The 20,469-nt window shown below is 41.7% G+C and overlaps 1 protein-coding gene across 1 annotated transcript in view; it reads left to right on the forward strand.

Moving 5' to 3' along the window:
• The first annotated feature begins 8,969 nt into the window (after window positions 1-8,969).
• FUT8 (fucosyltransferase 8) overlaps window positions 8,970-20,469 on the forward strand; it is a 139,249-nt gene continuing 127,749 nt past the window's right edge. Inside the window, exon 1 of the mRNA XM_065636623.1 lies at window positions 8,970-9,167. The gene's annotated coding sequence lies outside the window, so the exon portion shown is untranslated. The remainder of the gene's footprint in view (window positions 9,168-20,469) is intronic.

Below are 20,469 nucleotides of genomic sequence, written 5' to 3' on the forward strand. Positions count from 1 at the left end.
AGTCTTCACTTAAGTACTGTAGGCTTTTGGGCATAACTCAAATTATGAAAGCACATCTCCCTAGATTCCATGTGCAAACGAAAATGTTGCACTAACATTTCAGATAAGGTGAATTTTAATCTCATGTGTGCAACAGCTTCACATCCAAATTTTACTTCAGGATTGAAAAAAGTTTGCATACAGCAGATAGCCTATTATTAGTACAAATAAAAATAGTCAAACACAGACTTGCTTAGAAAGTAAAAGTGGGTCTTCTAGTTGTCTTTCAGCTATGGCCAAATCAGTAATTGCCTTTGGTAGTTATAAGATCCTAAACTGAACAATGTTTTTTGTTTTGCTAAAAGGCATGGCACCAAGTCAGCTTAATCTGGAAGAACTGGTAGAAGAGAAAGTTGCTTTAAACATTGGTTAAATATTTCATCTAAGAACTATTAGACTTTTCAAAACCAGTGACTATTCATTACCAATGTTGAAAAAAAAATCTGGCTGGTTGTCAGAAATGCTATGAAGTCATCACTTGAATATTAATTCAAGAAAGATGAAAGCTTATTGCTGAAAGTCAGTTTCAATCCTTCATATTATGCAACGTAACATTTTTCAAAATTACTAGAGAAGTCTGAATAACTTGGCTTTTCTAACTATATTGAATCTTATATTCCTTCTTGAAGGTTAGAAGCAATTGATTATCCAAAGAATCCAGAGAAAATTAATAAATGAGATAGCCAGTTCTGAAACCTGGCAACAGTTCAGTGACAAAAGCTTTGTTTCTCCCCACTGGCTGACAGTTTCCTGGTTACAGTGGGACACCAACGGAGCTCCCACCAAGTAGGAATGCTGGATGTTAGAAGTAAAACCTTGAACAACCTTGGCGTTTGGCGGAGAACCAACACAGGCCGGCATACCAGCGTAGCATGCTCACAACAGCCCTTCGTTCCCAGCAAAAAGCCTGGTATGTTTTGAATCAGTTGGAGTTTTTTCCAGGGATAATGGAGTTTAGTAAGGAAGAAGGTCCTGAAAACATCTATCACTATAGCAAAGCCCATTTCCAGAGTTGCAAGTACAGAGTTGCAGGAGATGGGCTTGTTTTAGTTCCTGCTGGTGGGAGTGAAGGCTGAATTTCTCTTCTGGTAGATACTATATGACTGCGGGGAGGTTATTTTATTTTTATGAGGTAAAAAGTCATGCTTTAAACTTTTTTGTTAGCCACAGTCTTTGCTTTGTGCCAGGGTTGCTAGAAACAGGAATGAAATTCAGCTGAAGGCCCTGCATATAACTTTTTAATTTCTAGGTAGGATACAGTATCTGGTTTATCTGGCACTTGCTAGGAGGCAGATCCTTTTTCTTAATGTACTTGCTAATGGAGGGAAAAAAACTGGTCGTTCAAGTTACATGTGGGACATGTGATTTGAGAATGGGCTGATAAGTAAATGGTACTGATCAACTGATTTTGCTTGCTTATTAGCTGTTTTTCCATTTGTGCCAAATACTGGTAGATGCAATAACAATGAAATGCCCTCGGGAAATTTCAAATTGTAGCTATTGATGTAATAATAAGTTCACTGAAATTAGTCAAAAGCAAAATAAAATAATTAAGCTTAATGAAAACTTAGTTGAATAAAATGTGTTTGTTTTGTCTGGTTTTGGTTTACAGAAATATTTATGTCCAGAACTCAGCAGTTTCATGTGACATGCTGGGCCGGTGCTACAGGTTGTCTTTCTCTGGCAGATCTTTTATTAGCTGATCATCCTTTGAAAGTGTATGCATAAACCATTTGCAAGGGCAATGCTGAGAAAGAGGACAGCTGGGTTCATTACTTGAAAAGGTGATAGCATTTTCCCTATAATCACAGATAAACTGTTCCATGTTTCTATTTCAGGCTGTAGACCAGACCAGGCTGTTCTTGAGCTTAAGTTTACCTTCACAGGAAATCCTTTGTTTGGAAAGCTAATGGAGCCACCACACCCCTGTGCACACACAGATGGGGCTCTCTGATAAGTTCTTGTTCTTCAACAGACATGAATACCTCCAAATTATCTGATAACACTATTGTTAAAGTTCCAATACTGAAAATCCTACAAGCAGTGATACATTTATTTACATTAATTTATTGGGGCAGGGAACTTGATCTGAGCAAGGAAGAAAATTAGCAAGCAGGAATTGTGGTGTTCAGACCAATGCAAAGACAAGTCATCAATCTGGAATAAATCACTGTAAATTTGCAATAATCCCAAATTCAAGGGCCGTGTTCTTTTTAAAGGAAAAGAGTGACCTGGTATACAAAAATACTGACAATCCAGTAGCTTTATTTATTTGCCTGGGGGTGTACGCAGGCAAAAATCTACTCAGAAGAAACATTGTTGCATAGTTAAGCATTCAATAATAATCACCACTTTCCCCTTCCCTCTGGTGGTAGAAATAGGAGCTGAGTAAAGCTAGGAAATTTTTATGCAAAAATGTGTTGATGATGAACAAGCATATCTCCTTCATAGAGGGGAACAGTGTCTAGAAGAGAAAATTAATACAGCTTTAATGTACTCTGCAAATAATGTAGATGCCAGAACTCTTTTGAGTGTCATGCATTCAGTTATTGTAAAATAAATCTGAGCAAGGAAACCTTCAGATATTGTAGCAATTAACATCTCAGTAATACCACATTAAACATATTTAGATGTTTGTAATCACTACTCAGCTCTTGAAATGCTGCCTCTCCTAGTCTTTTACAGCAGAAAAATCATGAGTTTGCCTGTCTGTATGGATGTATTAGCCTTTCCAGGAGTAAGAAATGTATGGAGACAATCTGAAACATGAGAGAGAAGACTTCTTTCTTGTAGTCTCCACATACACCTAGACCATAAATTCCATTCCAGATTAAATCCTACTGAAATAGTAGATCATATGCAATACATTTAGCAACTTTGGGAAATTTATTTGGAAAACATATTTGCAAAACTCAATTTGTTTATATGACAGTTCTGAGTGTGTGAAAAATCTGATTTTTAAAGTTATATTCTCCCTTTGCTTCTTCTACAAATAGCCTGGTTAAATACAAGTAGATTTTTAGATGAAAAGCTAAAGGCATGTCCCTACCACTAGCATAATCCTGACAAATTTGAAAGTCTTACTCCAGAACCTAAGGCACTCGATAGAAAAGGGACAAACCTTCGAAAATGCTTGTCCAAATGGCCAACAGTTTATGAAATCAAGTATTTCTGCTATAAGCACCTGAAATGGGATCTCAAAGTGAGAAGTGCTGGACCGACTTCAGGTGACAGAGCCCACACTGTGGCCAGCCCAGCTCGTAATGCAGGTTGCATTGTAGGATTTTAATCTTGAAGCAGATTTACTGTGTAGAGTTTTGGATGATCCAAAATACACTTTTTGGATAAGCTGTATTTTACTTACTTATGTGCAGGGACAAATGATTGTGTTTACGCAGCTGTATTACTGCTGGTTCAATTTTAAAAAACAGACATTGCCCCTTCTGTCTTTGCATTTACAGTACTGTCTTTCAAATATTATGAATGTGTCATCTCTGTTCTGCTGAGGTGCACAGGCTGCTGCTGTGATAGTGAAGCTGTCCCTGCTTCACTCACCCAGAAGACGTATCGCTATGCAGCAATATTTTCCACATGATCACAAGCATCTCTGACGTTTATTGAACATCCACAATGTGATTTTTTGATTACATGACCTGCCCAGCTCACTTTAATAGTGTTTGCACTTTGCTCCTTTTGACCTTTAAGTCTTTGCTTGCTGTAAAACCAGTGTGTGAAGAGAAACAAAATGGTATGCCACATCGATCCCTGTCAGAACTCAAAGTGAAGTGTTGAAAAAGTGGAAGCGTCCAGAAAGAATAAGTTTACACTGATTTATATAAACACTTTATTCAAACGCTTTGGATACAGATAAACAGTCCTTATGCAATATTTGTTATGGTTTCACCTGCTTTAAGCTGGAAACTGAAAGTGTTTTGATTAATGGGACAGAAAAGTTTGTTGAGTTACTCTGCAGCTGCAAGTACTTACGCTGAAGCGCTATCTTACATCTTGTAACAGCAATTCGTCTCAGTAATTCAAATTTTTTTTCTTGTTTTGTTTTGGTTCTTTTTTCCATAGAGGAGGAACCATTACTTTGTACTGCACTTACAATGACTGGCTGTACCTGCTGGCACTTCCTGGAAAATGAAAAGTACAGCTTTTGGTGTTATTCTTTAATGGACATAGGTGTGAGTCTTAGTTAAAATGTTTTAAAAACTTCTTTATAACATGAATAACTTGTGTTATTTTCAATTATTTGAAATTCTGTTTTACCTGAAACTGAGACTTAACAAGTGCAACATCGCATTTCAAAACATTGGAAGAAACTGGAAAAATTCTGAGGGCTAGAAAAGAAACATTTGATGAACCCTTAAAAACATTCTTTAGAATGTAAGAAATTTGGTTTTATATTACATGGTTGATAATATTCTTAAGCATTTTTTAAGAAGTTGTATTCAACTGTGGCAGTTTCTGTAATTTCCCTGCTGATTGTGGCTTGATTTTCTTTTAACCCCAGTGACATGTTTTCTTCAACTCTCACGTTCTGGTTGCATTTCTGCAGATAAAAGCATACAGCTTTCCCGACTGGTACAGTGTCTGGGTACTCGTAACAGGCTGACTTCTAAATGGAGGATAAATAAACTGATTTGGATGTCTATATTTTTCCCAGCTCATCCTCCTCCCCAATATGTACAGTCTTTATTTAAGAGGGACAAAGGCATAACACACTCCCACCCCAGTTCCATTTTCCAAATATAATTTCTACATTTGTTTCTTAAATATACTGGATCTAGGGTTGTTCCTACTCGTGTCTTATTCCTACTTTATATGAGAAAATAAAGCTGGCATAAATTATGCAAAAACTTTATTATTCTTTGTAGCCAACACAGAAAAAAATGCTTGTAATACTTGGTACTTGAGTTTCCTGTTTTATAATGGTCTGCAATAGGTTATATAGAACAGCCGGCATGACGTAAACTAGCTTGCAACCACAAGCTGCATATGGAGCAATTCAGACGAGTGTGGGGTCTAACTCTGGTGTCACCTATAGAACTGTACATCTTTATAAGCAAAGTATTTGCAAAGTACAGATACAGTGCAATAAATAAAAAGTGTTCAGAAAATCTAAAGTAAACAACCCCCAAACCTGACATTTCATAAGAATCACCAAACCAGTTCCAGAAATATTTTTAAATGCTTTCCAGCTCTGGTGATTCTTCCTTTCAAGCTTACTTCTATGACTATGACAGTTAAAAACTGAGTTTGCTTCTGATGTTTTTGAGGCAATCAGAAAACTCGAAGGGACAAGGACGTAAGAAGTAGGGTATTTTTATAGGGGTTGGTGGTATCCATTAAGACTGCTTTATGACACTGGAGTTTGGAGCTGGTGGAGAACAGGAGACAGCTAACATTGTACAGAGAAATAAACAGTTCACAGAAGTAGAATTTTGTATCCTTTGAGGGTTAAATGTGGACTCCAGTATGTTTTCATGTATTTGAGGGGCAAAGTTAAAACATCTTTACATTTCTTTCTAACTCAAGTTGCTACTCAGAGTAACTTCTGAGACAGGTGGCCGGATGTCTCATCAAAGTGAAACTAGAGTTGCCCTGCTGAGATTCCACCTGCTATGCAAAAGTGCTACCACCTTCTTGCCAAATGGAAAGAATTACCTGACTCCAGCAGATTTTGAGTCTTTATCAGTTAAAGGCAATTTATTAGGGTTGTGAGATTAAGCACTAGAAAATGTATGCTGGACAACTACAACTATCAACAGAAGTCTCCACCTTAAGACTGAAGAACTGCCTAAAATAATTTGTTTTCTACTCATAGGAGTGAAAAAGGGCCCCATGTTGTAGTGTAAATTTCCCTTCTCAAGAGTTTCAGGGCATCCACAAACCAAGACTCTGACCCTGGGTCACCTGATGGAGGAGTTGTTGTTAGTCACACATAAGGTTCTACACTTAATGAGTTTTTTGTGGTTAAAAAAAACCAGCTACTGGCCTTTTTGTCTGGTTTGGGAAATGTACTTCTAAACGTACGTACCTGCTGCATTTAGCATTTGTAAAAAGTTAGCGCTCTGTAAAAGCACTTCCCTCTGTAGCTTTTCATCTCTCACTGGTCATTTAATTTTCTTTCTCCCATTATGCCACAGCTTAGCACTACTCAGGTCACCAGTTCCCCGAAATAAAAATGAGGCTGATAACAGCAGCTAGTTTGAACTCGAATACAAATAAAAATAACTCATAACTACACCAGTTATGTGCAGATTGGTCACATCTCATCCACTGGTACCTCCAGCGGATATTGGGTCAGTCCTAGTACTATATCGTTTTCTTTGGGTTAAGATAATATGCCTATAGCACAGAATGTCATGGGCTTGAAAGTAAATAAATGAGCAGTAGTATCACTTGAAATGCACTTAATTTCACACTATAGTAAGTGCAGCTGAAATCATATTCATGAAATTGCCCATTTATTGTAGGCCTGATTTTCATCCAGTTTGTGGACAGTGTATCTCAGAACTGTTTGCATTGAAAATACCATACTATTTTCTGGGTTAGTAAACAGATCTATGTCTATAAAACAGTATTTCCCCAGAGGCAGCTCTTCAGTTTTCAGATGTCACCCTGGACAATTCTATTTTCTTTCAGAATCTTTCTTTAGGTGAGATCCTCCAAACAAAATAACATGCAGTTAAATGTGTCATCCGGAAAGCTGTGCCTTAGTTTCTGGACCATCTTGATGCATCATAGAATGGTTTGGGTTGGAAGGGACCTTCAAAGCTCATCTAGTCCAACCCCCTGCAATGAGCAGGGACATCTTCAACTAGATCAGGTTGCTCAGAGCCCCGTCCACTTGGCCTTGAATGTTTCCAGGGATGAGGGCTTTCTTTCCTCACCTGCACTGCATGCTCTTTTGGCCTTTTTTCTTACCTCAGACTTTTCAAATGTTTTTGATTTGTGGCACTGTTTTTTGGTTTTTCTTTTCCATGAAGAAATGGCAGGGTAGCAAGTTTGAGGTTATTAATGGCAGTTTAGTTCTTACTTTCTTCTTACGCGTGCCTCAGCAATAATTCACTAGTGGATTTATATCACAAATGGAAAAAAGCCTCTAAGCTCTTTTAAAACAACTGTTTTCTTCTTTTACCTGTATAAACACTGTACCTAACCGAATGGTTTCTGGAATCCAAACCCTTGACTAAGTTTGTTAGTAACTATAACAACAATTATAACAACTATCACAGTAACAGAGGCTGGCAGCAGCAACTCAGTACTTCACAGCCACTGGTGATCTCCTTAAGATTTCAACTTCTAAACTAATCTCTCTAGTCTTATCAGTTAGAAATTAAAACCTTAGGGAAAACTGATATATTCATTATTTTTGCATTTCCAGATCTCTCTGGAAGGTTTCTATGAGCACAGAATATTATAAATCTCCTCTCTGTCCCCCAGACAATGTTTGCAGTAGCTGTGCCCCAAGCCCTGTGTTAGCAGGCAGCTAACCCATTACAGTCAAAAAGAGAAAAAAGAAGAGACACTTCCCTAGACCTTATAAGCACATTTGTGAATGTTTACTAGTTCTGGGAAACAAAAAGAAGAGGGCTCACGGAACAAACTGGAGAAGACAAGTGTGAACAAACACACAACAGAGGCCAATATGCAGGACAGCTCTTCTGAGACTGAGAATGGGTCTAAGAAAGATGTTAGAAAAAATCTCTACCAGCTCTGATTTTCACATGAATCCTGAGATACTGAAACATAATCCCAGTGCAATTCCCGCTCCACATGCTACCCTCCCATCTCTGCTATTTCATCTCCCAAGAACACTGAAACATTCCCAGTGCACAGTACGATACAAACTTTGAAAATGTGTACAGCTTTCCCACACAAATGCTTAGGAAATTACAGTTACATTAAATGCCCTGAAATTCCACATCTGCCTCAGTTCACCTGTGTTTATGTGCATTTTCAGGAAGCATTTTGATAAGCCACAGAAGCCGTATGTGCTAAAGCAGCAGTCACACAAGCGAGGGGTGCTCACACTTAGCAGGCCTCCCCCAAGTCCGGCCCTCACCCAGCAGACACAGAGCACGTAAGTCTCTCATCATTAAATCTTGTGAGGTTTCTGTCCTTTGCAGGCATCGCTGAATTAAAAAAATCAAACCATCCTGAGCTTCATCCCTGGGCGGACAGAGCAGCGTTGAGGCGGGGAGCTGCCTGTTGCGGCCAGCAGCGCGGGCAGGGGCTCCGGGCAGCTCCTGCGGCCCCCGGCGAGCACCGACCGGCGGCTGCGCCCGGCCCTGCCCGCCAGCGCGGACCGGCTGCCCGGGAGCTAAAGCCGACGCTGGCAGACGGATGTCTCCCCAGCGGGCCTGTGCCCAGCAACCCCTCCCAGTGCCTCATCTCGGAACTCCCGGGCAGGAAGGCTCGCCGCCGCGGCGCTTCAGCCGGGCGCTGCTCCGCGTACCCGCCCGTCGCCGGGGCGAACCCTCCCACCCCGGCCTTTGCCGCCGCCCTGCAGGGAAAGCGCAGCGGGCTCCCTCACCCCGCGCCCGCGGCCCCCGCCGTGCGGAGCGGGGGGGGATACCGGCCCCGTCCCGCAGGCCCAGGGCAGCCGCTCCCGCCCGGCCGTTGGGACAAGGGGACGCAGCGGAGAGCGGGTGTGGGGGGGAACGTCCCCCGAAGCGCATGCGCGCCGGGCGCTCTAGCGCTCCGTGACGAGAGCGCTCCAGCATCACCAGGAGCCCGGCTCGCGCTCCCATAGGCTGCCTCCTCCCGGCAGGCGCGCGCCCGCGGCGGAGCTCTTCCTAGTGCGCTCGCGGGGGCGCGCGCGCCGTCGCTGGCACCGCCGGTTGCTCTCGGCGCGCGCTGCCCGGCGTACGCCGCTGCTCGCTGTCAGCTGTTCGCGCGGCGCTCCCCGCCCTGGGCGCGCGCGCGGTGCCCGTGTGTCTCGCTCCGGCTTCTCAGTCCGCCCGCGGCTCCGTTACGCGGCGGCGGGTTCCTGCTCCTGTCTCCTCACCGCCGGGTCCCCCCGCCCGCCCCCCCACCTCTGCTCGCCCCGGCGTCTCCCCGCGCCCAGCACCCTCGGCGACGGCAGCGCGGGCCCCGCCAGCGGCGCCGGCACTCGGGTAAGGGGATGCGGGGGCTGAGCGGGAGCCGCGGCGGCGGGGAAGCGGGTACCAAGCCGAGACCGAGCTCCTCAGCCAGCGCTCCCCATCCCTCCTCCGGGCCTGGCACGGCCGCTGTTGCGACTCTGGCGCTGCTCAGCAACCGCCGCCGCCGGGGCGGGGTGTGTGTGCGTGTATGGCGGGGAGGGGGCCGGTCCCCTGCCGTGTGCCGGGGTCCCCGTGGGCTCCCTCACCTGAGGGGCGCTGGCGGGGCCTGGGCCGCCGGAGAGCGCGGCGGGGGCGCTGCGCCCGGTGGGGGAAGGGGAGGCCGGGGCTTGGCGGGCGGCTGAGGCATCACCGTCGGCAGCGGGGCCGGGCCGGGCCCAAAGCGGGAGGTGCGTGGGAGCCCGGGCGGCGGCGTTGCCCCGGGGAGCGGCGCGGGCAGCGGGGTTCCCGCGGCGGGGAGCGCGGCTGCCGCCGTCCCGTGCGCCGCGGCCGCAGGGCGCCGAGGGCGGCCTCCAACTTTCCTTGTCCCAGGAACTGCGGCCGTACGACGGGACACCTTGTTTTGGGAGAGAGAAGTACACGGGAAACGGGGGCTTTATGGACGGACCTTCCAGTTTGGGGCTCCCTGGTAGCTTGAGGAAGTGCTTGTCTTAGAAGGGTGCAGAGCCATCGGTTGCTGCTTGGGGCTCTTCCTACTGCGACCTTTACCGTATTTCGGCACATTTAACTGCTTTGGTCTTGGACTCTGTTACTGATAAGGCTCCAGCGATTTTGTTCTCTAGTCACGTTTGTGCTTAATGTATCCTCAGGTCTTTCACATGTATGTGGGAGAGTGTACCCACTGTGTTATAGATGCTTTCCAAAGACCAGGCTGTGACCCTCTGCTTTCAGAAGCTCGTGATTGAGGGTACAAGAAGAGGTAGAGACTATCATGCCGTGGGCCAGGTTGTACCAAAAAGCCTATGGGCATAGCTAGACGTTCGCTGACAAATTGCTTGTTGAAAGACTCTAAGTTCTTTGGGGCAATACCTGTTCTAGTGTCCTCAGTGCATGCATGGTGTAGCGTGCAGTACTGTAATGTGGTCAACACACTGTGATCCACATGCTGCGTGAAGGTGGATGTGGAAAACAACCATGTGTCTAGAACATTTTCACTTTGTGATTACGTCAGCTGAAACGTGTGTTTCAGTATACACATGTACATTTATACATATATATTTACGTCCCCCCTCTACCCTAAAATGCAATGTTTAAGGTCTAGGCATTAACTGAAAGCTAATGGTGTAAATACTTCAAAAAGATTGTTTAGGCATGAAAAGGTTTTTTGATTTTTTTTTAAGTCATTCTCTACTGTAAATTGTTAAAAAACTTCAGAAAATCTGAACTGAAAAAGCAAATAGATGGCCAACATTGCATGTGCTGCTGCTTGGGGTGGTTTTACAGTTCTTGCCATTATTAAAGAAAGCTGCTGTTGGGAGTTGGTGATTATGCTTTGATGTACTTTCAGTAACATCTGTTTCTCTGGTTATTATAGGTGTCCTTACTGACAAATTTTTATTGATACTTGTTAGGGTCTCGTATGCATAAATACATGTACCTTAAACTGGCAAAGTAGAGTATTGCAAAGTTTGCATATTTTCCCAGCAACACATAATGAGAAAACCTTTTTTCAGTGTTGAAAGTTTATTTAATTATTCATATTTTCTGAGCAAGCAGTTCAATGAGGGAAGGCTAGGAATCAACCTACTGTGTTGAATCATTCAAATTCACTCTTTTAGTGTTGTAGCTGCCAGGACATTTGACAACTGGGAAATACAGAGGATCAGGTTGGAAGTTGAAGCTCCTTTTCCTTTTCCTTTTCCTTTTCCTTTTCCTTTTCCTTTTCCTTTCCTCTTGTGTCTTCGTTTGTTTAAAATTTTGGCAGTTTCATTAGCTAACTGAAAAGATATTAGTTCTAGCTAATATTAGAACAAGAAAGAAGGTTAGCTATGCTTGCTGGAGTAGAACTAGAGCTAACTTACCTTAAGTGAATTAGTAAATGTAGTACTAAACCACATAGGGACTTCCTTTTGTTTTGACATCTGTGGTTCATAATCAGTTTATTTGGATGGTAAACAGAGGCTTGATTGTATGATGGAATGTTTACGTATTATAAATATTGCAGAATATTCATAGGATTAATCTGAAAAGTTATATTTTTGGTCCATTCTTTTCTCTCTGTAGCTGTATATAATTACTGCTTTATCTGTCAGATCTATCCTAAACCAAATGATATTCCCAGTCTTGGAATTTATGTACAGTAAAAAAATAATAAACAATAATTTTACATATACATTAGCTGATAAGTCTGTTCACTGACATATGAGGGGCTAAAGATGAAGAAGATTGGGACTTGAGTATTTAAATCCCATTGCAGAGCCAGAATTTAAAATAAAATGTAATTACACTAATCTTAGATTGGTCTGGAGGGGGAGCTAGTGTCAAAGCAAAATGTGACAATTTTTCTCTAGACTTATTCAAAAGCTTGCTGTTTGGTCATAGAATATGCTTCTGATACAATAAGAAAAACAAATGCAGATGATGCATGCTATGTATGATTACATTAATATGCATCTATTTTATATGATGAATGTAATCTGCAAGTGAAGTGATGTGTGTGTATTTTAGGGAAACGGTGCATATGTTTTGCTATTATGCAACAAAAACTATCATCAAAGAACTTTGAAGTTGCAAGATCAAGCTCTCATAAATCATGAAATGCCAGAATTAGGGATTTTTGTAAGAACTGTAATTTGGCCTGTAAATATATGGTTAAATGTTACACTTTTCTCTACAATGTTTCTTTCAGTATATAGCATAGAATGGCATAGATCATGTTCAGTGAGCAATACTGAATCTTGTTTCTTGGTATCGAATAATGTGCAGCCTCACTATTTGTTATGTGCTGTTCGTACTGTACCTTCTTAATTTCCTCTTTTGCTGTTTCATTACCTTCAGTCTAGTGTCTGCATGTTTCACTAGTAATGTTTTCACAGAAGTCACTGGAGATGTATTATGTGTCCTTTTGTATTTAATATCCAATTTAAGGCCTTTATGATATGATTTTTCAAAATAATCTATCAGTGTTTTAATGATTTGCATGTTCTAAATTGTTTTCTCATAAAGGTCTGTCTCCCTGTGTAATTTACTAACAACAACCTGGCTTTTCTTTATTTTTTATAGATCGCTTAACAGGGATCTGTGAATGCATATGCTAGAAAAGACGTCACTGCTTGATTTGTAGTATGATGTCTGTTGATTTAGACTGCAAGTATAAATACTTAGATTTGTTGCAATATTAACACCAAGATACTAAGTCCAAAATTTTGATGAAGAGTGGATTGCCCATTGAAAGTTTTTTTATTTATTTTTTTTTATTTTTAAAGATGATTTTCTTGTGAGAAGCAAAAAGAAAATAAAATTCTCCAGGACAATATTAATCCCCTCTCTTTTCCTGCAATACCTATCATAGTAACAGCACACTTGCCAACATTTCTAGTGCATATGGCAAGGCCTTCATATAATATAGTGTCATTATTTAATTTTTTTAGCGTCTTATTCAGTAATACAGCAAGAGTACCATGCACACAAAGGCACAGAGAACGAGGTCAAATCATATGCAATTTTTGTGATGTGACTAGGTTTTTTTTTTAACTGAGTGTTAGGTTTTGGGTACTCATCTGTTAAAAAAAATTATTTGCATTTAAACAAAGTGTTCAACATGCTAGATTAAAAAAGGCAGGAACCCTGATGGGCAGGAGGAAACTTTCTATCATGTGAGACTGTATTACAGCATGTAAGTCTTTAGGAAGGCTAACATGTGTGTATGAGACTTCTGCCACTTGAGCTAGCAGAGGATGTGTTATTAGTAATTTGTAATCCATCTGTGGTCCAAATCATATGGTCTGTGAATGGTTTTCTGAGATTTTTAAGTGTTTCAAAGTAGTGACAAAACTCTGGAATCTTGGGTTCTATTCCCAGCTCTGGAAATGAATATGTTCTAGTGGATACTGATTTTTCTGCTTATTCCTTCCATGATATCTACTTAAATATATTTCTGTCCCAGTCTGTTTTGCCCCATTCTGAAATTTTTATCACAGTCTTGTTTTCCCTACGTAAACAGTTCGTTTCTTGCTCAAGGTCTTCTTATCTGAGGTCCAGAACTGCTGTGCAGGGAGTTTCTAATTAATAAATTGTTTATCCCAGTGTTCTTTCACTGTTTGAATCCTATCCAGCAATTTGACCTCCTGTCTGCTGATCTCAGGCTTCCATCCACTATCGTCAGCTTCACATCCAGTTCTCTATCATGGCTAGGATCTGTCTTCTCTGTGTTCTGTGTTTCCACTGGCTGCTGCTCTGTCTTCTAAAGTTTTCCAGCTTTAGTGTTTTACTTCATTCCATTCTACTTGCCTAGCTGGTCTGTGTGGCCAAATGGACTGTGTCTGACAATGTTGATAGAGCTGGCCAGAGTCACAGTGAGGTCCTTCCTTAGCATCCTTGAAACACCTTGGAGATCAGGAGAGCTTTCTGATGACTGGAGAAGGGCATATGTTGCACCTTTCAAAAAAGGCCAAAATACAGTCCAAGGAGCTATAAAGCTGGCTACCTTCCTTTTTCTCCTTGGGAAAATAAGGGCATGGGTGTTCTTGGAACACGTTTCTGGGCACAAGAAAAAGGAAGTGATTGGGAACAATTGGCACGGATTTATCAAAGGTAAATCATGCATGACTAGCCTGATTGCTTTCTATGGTAAAATGACTGAATTGTTGTATGAGGGAAGAACAGTGGATTTCATTTACTTTGACGTAAGTGAGGCTTTCAACTCTGTCTCCAACAATATTCTTGTATCCAAATTTGGACATTACAGCCTGAATGGATGGAGAACTAGATGGGTAAACTCAGAAAGTAGTGGTTAATGTGTCATATGTGGAGGTTGGTAACAAATGAGGTACTACAGGGGTTCATCCCATGAAGGTGATGGAGTGTCCTCTTGTGGCTGCAGATGACACCAAATTGAGAGGAATAATTGATATGCATGAGGACAGGGCCTGCCATTCAGGACTTTGGCACTGTAGACACAAGGCACATCTGGAGCCTGATGAAATTCAACAAAGACAAATGCAAAGCCCTGCACCTGGGAAGGAAGACCACCTTGCAGTGATACAGGCTTGGGACTGACTGGCTGGGAAGCAACTCTGCTGGAGAAACCTGGGGTCCTGGTGGACAGCACTGTGGCCGAGGGCTAGCAGCAGCATGCCCCTGCAGAAAAGAAGGGCAACAACATCCTGGGCTGTATTAACAGGAACTTCCAGCAGATGGAAGGAAGTGATAATCCCTCTCTGCTTGGTGCTCATCAGACCACATCTAGAGTACCGCACCCAGTTTTGGGACCTTCAATACAGGAAAGACAACAGAAATGAATTTGATGGAGGGCTACCAAGATGGTTAGGGAGCTGGAGTGCCTGCCCTTTGAGAAGAGTGTGAGAGAGCTGGATTTGCTCAGCTGGAGAAGAGATGGCTTCAGGGGGATCTAACAACAACTTGCTGATGTCTTTGAGGAGATCATTGAGAAGATGTAGTCAGGCCCTTCACTGAGGTGTCTGGTGGGAGGACACAAGGCAGTGGTCGTAAATTGAAACAAAGAAGGATCAGACTGGATATAAGGAGAAACTTTCTCTCCATGACCATAGTTAAGATGTGGAAGAGGTTGCCCAAAGAAGCTGTGTAGCCTCTGTCTTAGAGGTTTTCAAGACCAAACTGGATAAAGATGAGTAACCTGTTCTGATCTCATAGTTGACTTTAGTTGGAGTAGAAGGTTGGACTAGGGACATCTGAAGGTCCCTTCCAACCTGTATTATCCTGTGAGTCTACAACTGTGAATGCTTAGCTCTCAGAAGCCTTATACTGGAATGCAGTCAGTACAGACAGAATCTGTAGGTGATTCAGTTATAACATATCAAAAGAAAAGCAATAACAGTAACATTACAGTGAACTTGACAAAAACATCATTTGTGTGTCAGGATATGCATTTTGTTGTCTGTTAGGAGGATACATGTAGAGTTTAAAGCATGCAAGTGATTAAACTTTTTGAAGCAAAAAATTGACTTTTGCGATGTGGTGGAAGTGTATTTTTCTGTAGCTTTCCTTGGAAGGGGGAAAAATGTTCTATGAGCAAAGTGTTTTGCTTACATTGAAGTAGCTCATCTTTGAAATGGACGCATGTCACAGAATGGGTCATACTGGAAAGCCTTTGGCAACTTAAAAGAAACTGAAAAATGAATTTTCTACAAGGAAATACCTGGCAGCCATAAAAATAGCTGATGTTTCTGGGTCATTTGTCATGATATGTATATAAATTCATGTTATGTAGCTCATAATGCGTAATTTCAAGGTGGTGATTTTCTGACTATCTGTTAAATCAGTTGCAATCAATTCTGAGGTGTGTCCCCCCTCCTCTCCATACATGAAACACCAGTTCCCTCGCATAATTATTGTTTCTTTCTGTTCTTTTTCCCCCGCTTCCCTCTCTCCTTTCCTCCTCCCTCTGCATTTTCAAAGTGGGGATGAGGGACAAATAAAAGAAGAGAAGCAGTCTTAATATACAAGGAACTGAGTAACTGTATTGGAAGACTTTTGACTACGAGTCTTCAAATCAAAAGAGTTAACTGTAGCAAAGAGCTATTGTTAAATGACAGGCTGGGGAGGCTAGGGATTTTTTTTTTTATATATATATTTTTATTTTTGGTATTGAAGTATGAGACACTGTGTGAGGAAGTCTTTAAATGACCTTTTTGTGAAGTTTTTGCTCCTTTATGTGTATTTGCTAACCTGTAGTCTTTAGGGATCCTTCTCAAGACAAGTAGTGATTTCTGTAGCAAAGCATAGTTTCCAGCGAGTCAACCATTTTACTTATTTCCATCAAACATTAGATATTAATAAAACATAATTTACATCTTTTATTTTTAGGTGTGATACATTCAAAATAAAATGAAACACTGCAGGTGTTGGTCGTTCTAGAATTTGGTGGAGTTTGTACTGCTACAATTGCTTTATAGTAGCAATATTAATTCTGAACGTAAATACTTTTTAGGAGCCAGCTTTCATTATATGTTTGCTTCATAACTTTATAGTGGTAAGGTGAATAGTTTTCTCTAGTAATAGAAAGTTTCTTCTGTGAGACAGTTAATAGCAATGTGTATCACCATGATATTATTAATTCTGCAAGATAAACACCGTTTTTAGAAGCTTTTGGAACGTTGCTGCATCTTGCGGAAGTTGATTCTGACTTGCTGTGTGTTATAACCTTTCTTCAAAGCATTGCTCTTCCAAAAGGTTTTGTAAAAGAACAGTAAGAATTCTTTTTCAACAACCTCCCAATGTTCATCTTTAGTTTATTAAATTACTTGTGTTGAACTCCACCATAATTTGGTTAGAACTTGCACAATGTCATGGTAACTTTTTATGGTAAGTCTGATTTGTATGGGTGTAAGTACATTTGTCAGGCTTTTTTGAGCTTAAAGTTCTTGAAAGTCTTTGCCTGTAAGGAGATTTCTATTGACCAAGTGACCTGTTTCCAAAATGTGAGCTTTCAGATTGCCTGTAGCCTTTGTCTTTAGTTCCATGCCTTTATGATGATAAAACATGTAATATACCTGAAACAAGTATAGAGGTTTCTGATATGCTGTACTTAGCTGACATCTTGTCTCTTTCTGGGTGTTGGCTAAGCAACTTCCTCTGTTTTACAATCAGCAGATGACTGTATGCTTGAGACAGAACAATTTTTGCTGTTGCAGCATATGTAGCATGTTGATGGTCTCTTTTATCTCTCCTCTTTTTCTCTCATCCTGAGTTGTATAAGACTGGGCACATTATGTCTTTAGTTTTTCTCAGCTGCAAGCATTTGTTCCTTATTTAGGGCAAGGTTTGAATTCACAGAAGAATAATATTCCTTTTTTAAAAATCTTCATTGTTTTGTTTCCCCTATTTATGGTTTTATTTCAGTGAGACACCTTTGTGATGTTGTGCCATGGCTTACTATGCTTAGATAGTCTCTGCACTTTTTATGTGGTCTGGTTTTTTTACCTTTCTAAAAGGTTTGGAAAGAGTTAGTCACAGTTCACAATCTTCTGGATGCATGTCTTCACATTTCTATTTATTAAGTCTGTTTCACAGTTCTGCTGGGATATTTTTTTTAGTAGAACAACATCTTACTTTTTGATCTGTCCATTGCTTGGGGTGTTTTCAAGTTATAGCAGTTATGGCAGCATGAATTACACCTTTCTTCTGATGTAGCTCACTGTTTAGGACACAGTGGCATTGGAAGATGCTTTCCTTGAGTTGTTCTTCATTGCAGATGCCTAGTCAGTGCTCTGGATTTTGTGTTGAACTGTTAGATGTTCTCTCTGCCACTTTTGCTGTCTTTTAGCTTCAGCAAAGTGGTGCTGGAGTAAGTATCAATAGTGTTGAGTTTGCCCTACCAGGCTGTAAAGATGGATGGCAATTTGTGTAATATGACAGCTTACATTACACCCTATAACAACATCTTAAAACTCTGCAGATGTGAGTAGACATTGTGTACTTCCTAGGGAGCAGGGGATGTTGACCCGTAGGAGGCTATTAATAGTTTCTTCTGATGTGATTTTTTTCCTTCAGTGACAGCAGGACCTTGGAATGCATGTGATAAAGCCCTTTTATCCTTCTTCACCTGATTACAATGGATAGCACTCTTACAGGATGATGGATTCAGTACAACCTAGAGCAAAGAGGTGTTGGTCTCTTGAGAAGTTAGACAGGTATGTAAGATACCCTGATTTCAGCAGGATTTAAAATGCTTCTTGGATTTTCCTGTACAACGTATCACAGTGTCATGCATAGGTAATGATAGATAATAATTCTGCAGATTCTGTGTCTACAGAAGTGCTGAGAGAACATTGCCTTTCTTCAGTTGATTGCCCTTCAGATCTTTATATGTGTGTGCAAAATCACTTGCTTGCAGTTTATCCTCAGGCATGCTGAACACACGTCTCCAATATACCCCTAGTTGCTTCAAGATATTGGGCCAAGAATAGGAAATATCCCATGTACTGAAATCTGACAACGAGGTTGTAAAACCGTGTCTTGAGATGTAACAAGATATTCTGGTATCTCTCAGCCAGAGATGTTGTGATCCTAGACCGTCCACAGAATGAGCTTGAGACACAATTTTATAGAACATTGGTTTTTTGCTTACTTCCAAGACCACTATTTTCTAAAGTCCTACAGGACATAAGATCATGCTGTCCCTGCTTGCAGAGACAGTTACAATTTTGTGACCAACTATATATTCAGTTGGGACTTCCAGGACTCTGCCTTTCATGGCACATTTTCAATGTAGATTGTGAGTACATCTGCTATTCCAACTGTATCAACCTCAGCTTCACTATCTGAATGCTATGGCTGTTTAGGGCGCGCTTGCTCATTCTTCAGGAGCATAGAAGGGGAACTGTCTAATCTGTATGCCTACCTAAGTGGATTAGTTAGCTGGATGAATGTCTCCAGTGTCAGTCTGTTCATTGTTCCAATTGATTCCTTGCTGAAACAAACTCATACAATTTTTTTTTCCTTGCTATGTGTCATTTTTTTCTCCGTGGTCTCACTTTGAGGGTTTATCTATGCTCTCTTACTCTACAGTTCTGCTATTTAAGCAGGGAACACTCATGCCATCTTTCCTAGAAAACATTCCATATTATGTGGATACCTGAGTCCACTGCCCTTTTGTAAAGGTATTTTTTTCTGTTTCGGCATCCTACTCTCTTTCCTGAGGTAAGTTATTTTCTTGGCTATATCTAGACAGTAGATGGAGGATCAAACATTGAGAGGCCACTCTCAATAATCTTTTAATGCTCATGGCAATTGGAAGAAGCACCAAAGGACAGGAGGAAAGCAAATGTCACTCCTTTCTTCAAGAAGGGCAAGAAGGAGGACATAGGGAACTACAGACTGGTCAGCCTCACCTTGATCACAGGGAAAGTGATAGAATAACTAATCCTGGAAAGCATTTCCGGGCATGTGAAGGATGAGAAAGTAGTCAGGAGTGGTCAGCGTGGGTTCACCATGGGGAAGTCATGCTTCACCAACTTTGATAACCTTCTGTGATGAAATGACTGGCTTGATAGACAAGGGGAGAGCAGTGGACATTGTCTACCTAGACCTCAGTAATGCTTTTGACACTGCCTCCCATAAGATTGTCATAGAGCAACTGATGAAGTATGGGCTGGATGAGCAGGCAGTGAGGTGTATTGAAAACTGGCTTGATGGCTGTGTCCAGAGCATGATGATCAGTGGCATGGAGGCCAGTAATTAACAGTCAATACTGGAGTCAATACTGGGTCCAGTCCTTTTTAACATCTTTGTTAATGACTTGGATGATGGGGATAGAGTGCACCCTCAGCAAGTTCACTATGACACACAACTGGGAGCAGTGGCTAATATGCCAGAGGGTTATGCTGCTATTCAGAGGGACCTCAAAAGGCTGGAGAAATGGGCTGACAGGAACCTCATGGAATTCAACAGAGGGAAATGCCAGGTCGTGAACCTAGGGAGGAACACCACCATTTGCTGGAGTATGACTGGTTGGAAGGCAGCTTTGCAGAAAAGGACCCAGGGTTCCTGGTAGGTACCAAGTTGAACATGAACCATCAATGTACCCTTGAAGCAAAAAACACCAACAAGATCCTGGGCTGCATTGGAAGGAGTGTTGCGAGCAGCTTGAGGGAGGTGATCGTTCCCTCTTCTACTCAGCACTGGTGTGGTTACACCTGGAGTACTGTGTCCAGTGCTGGGCTCCTCAGTACGAGAAAGACATGGACATACTGGAGAGGGTCCTGCAAAGAGCCATGAAGATGATGAAGGAACTGGAGAATCTGTCCTGTGAGAAAAGTCTGAGAGAGCTGGGGACTGTTTAGCTGAGAGAAGGCTAAGGGGAATCTTGTCAATGTATATAAATACCTGAAGGGAAGTACTGGAGTCAAGGTGAGCTGAGAGTTGGTACAGCGTACTTTCTGGATCTCGGTAAGAAAGGCCTGACAACAAATGGCTTAATAAAATGACTGTTTTAATAATACAGACTAAGAAGAGGAATATAGATAGCATGTAAATCTTACATCCTTTCAGAACCTGTCCTTTCCCTGTTTGTGCAGTATCAGTTGGAGGAGCCTGGACTGATTTTTTTTTTTTTTTTTCCCTGATACACTGTGCAGAGCAGCATAGATCCTGTCTGTGGAGAGAAGCTTTCCCTTCT

This window comes from Caloenas nicobarica, chromosome 5 (assembly GCF_036013445.1).
Source record: "Caloenas nicobarica isolate bCalNic1 chromosome 5, bCalNic1.hap1, whole genome shotgun sequence".
NCBI classification, from domain to species: Eukaryota; Metazoa; Chordata; class Aves; order Columbiformes; family Columbidae; genus Caloenas; species Caloenas nicobarica.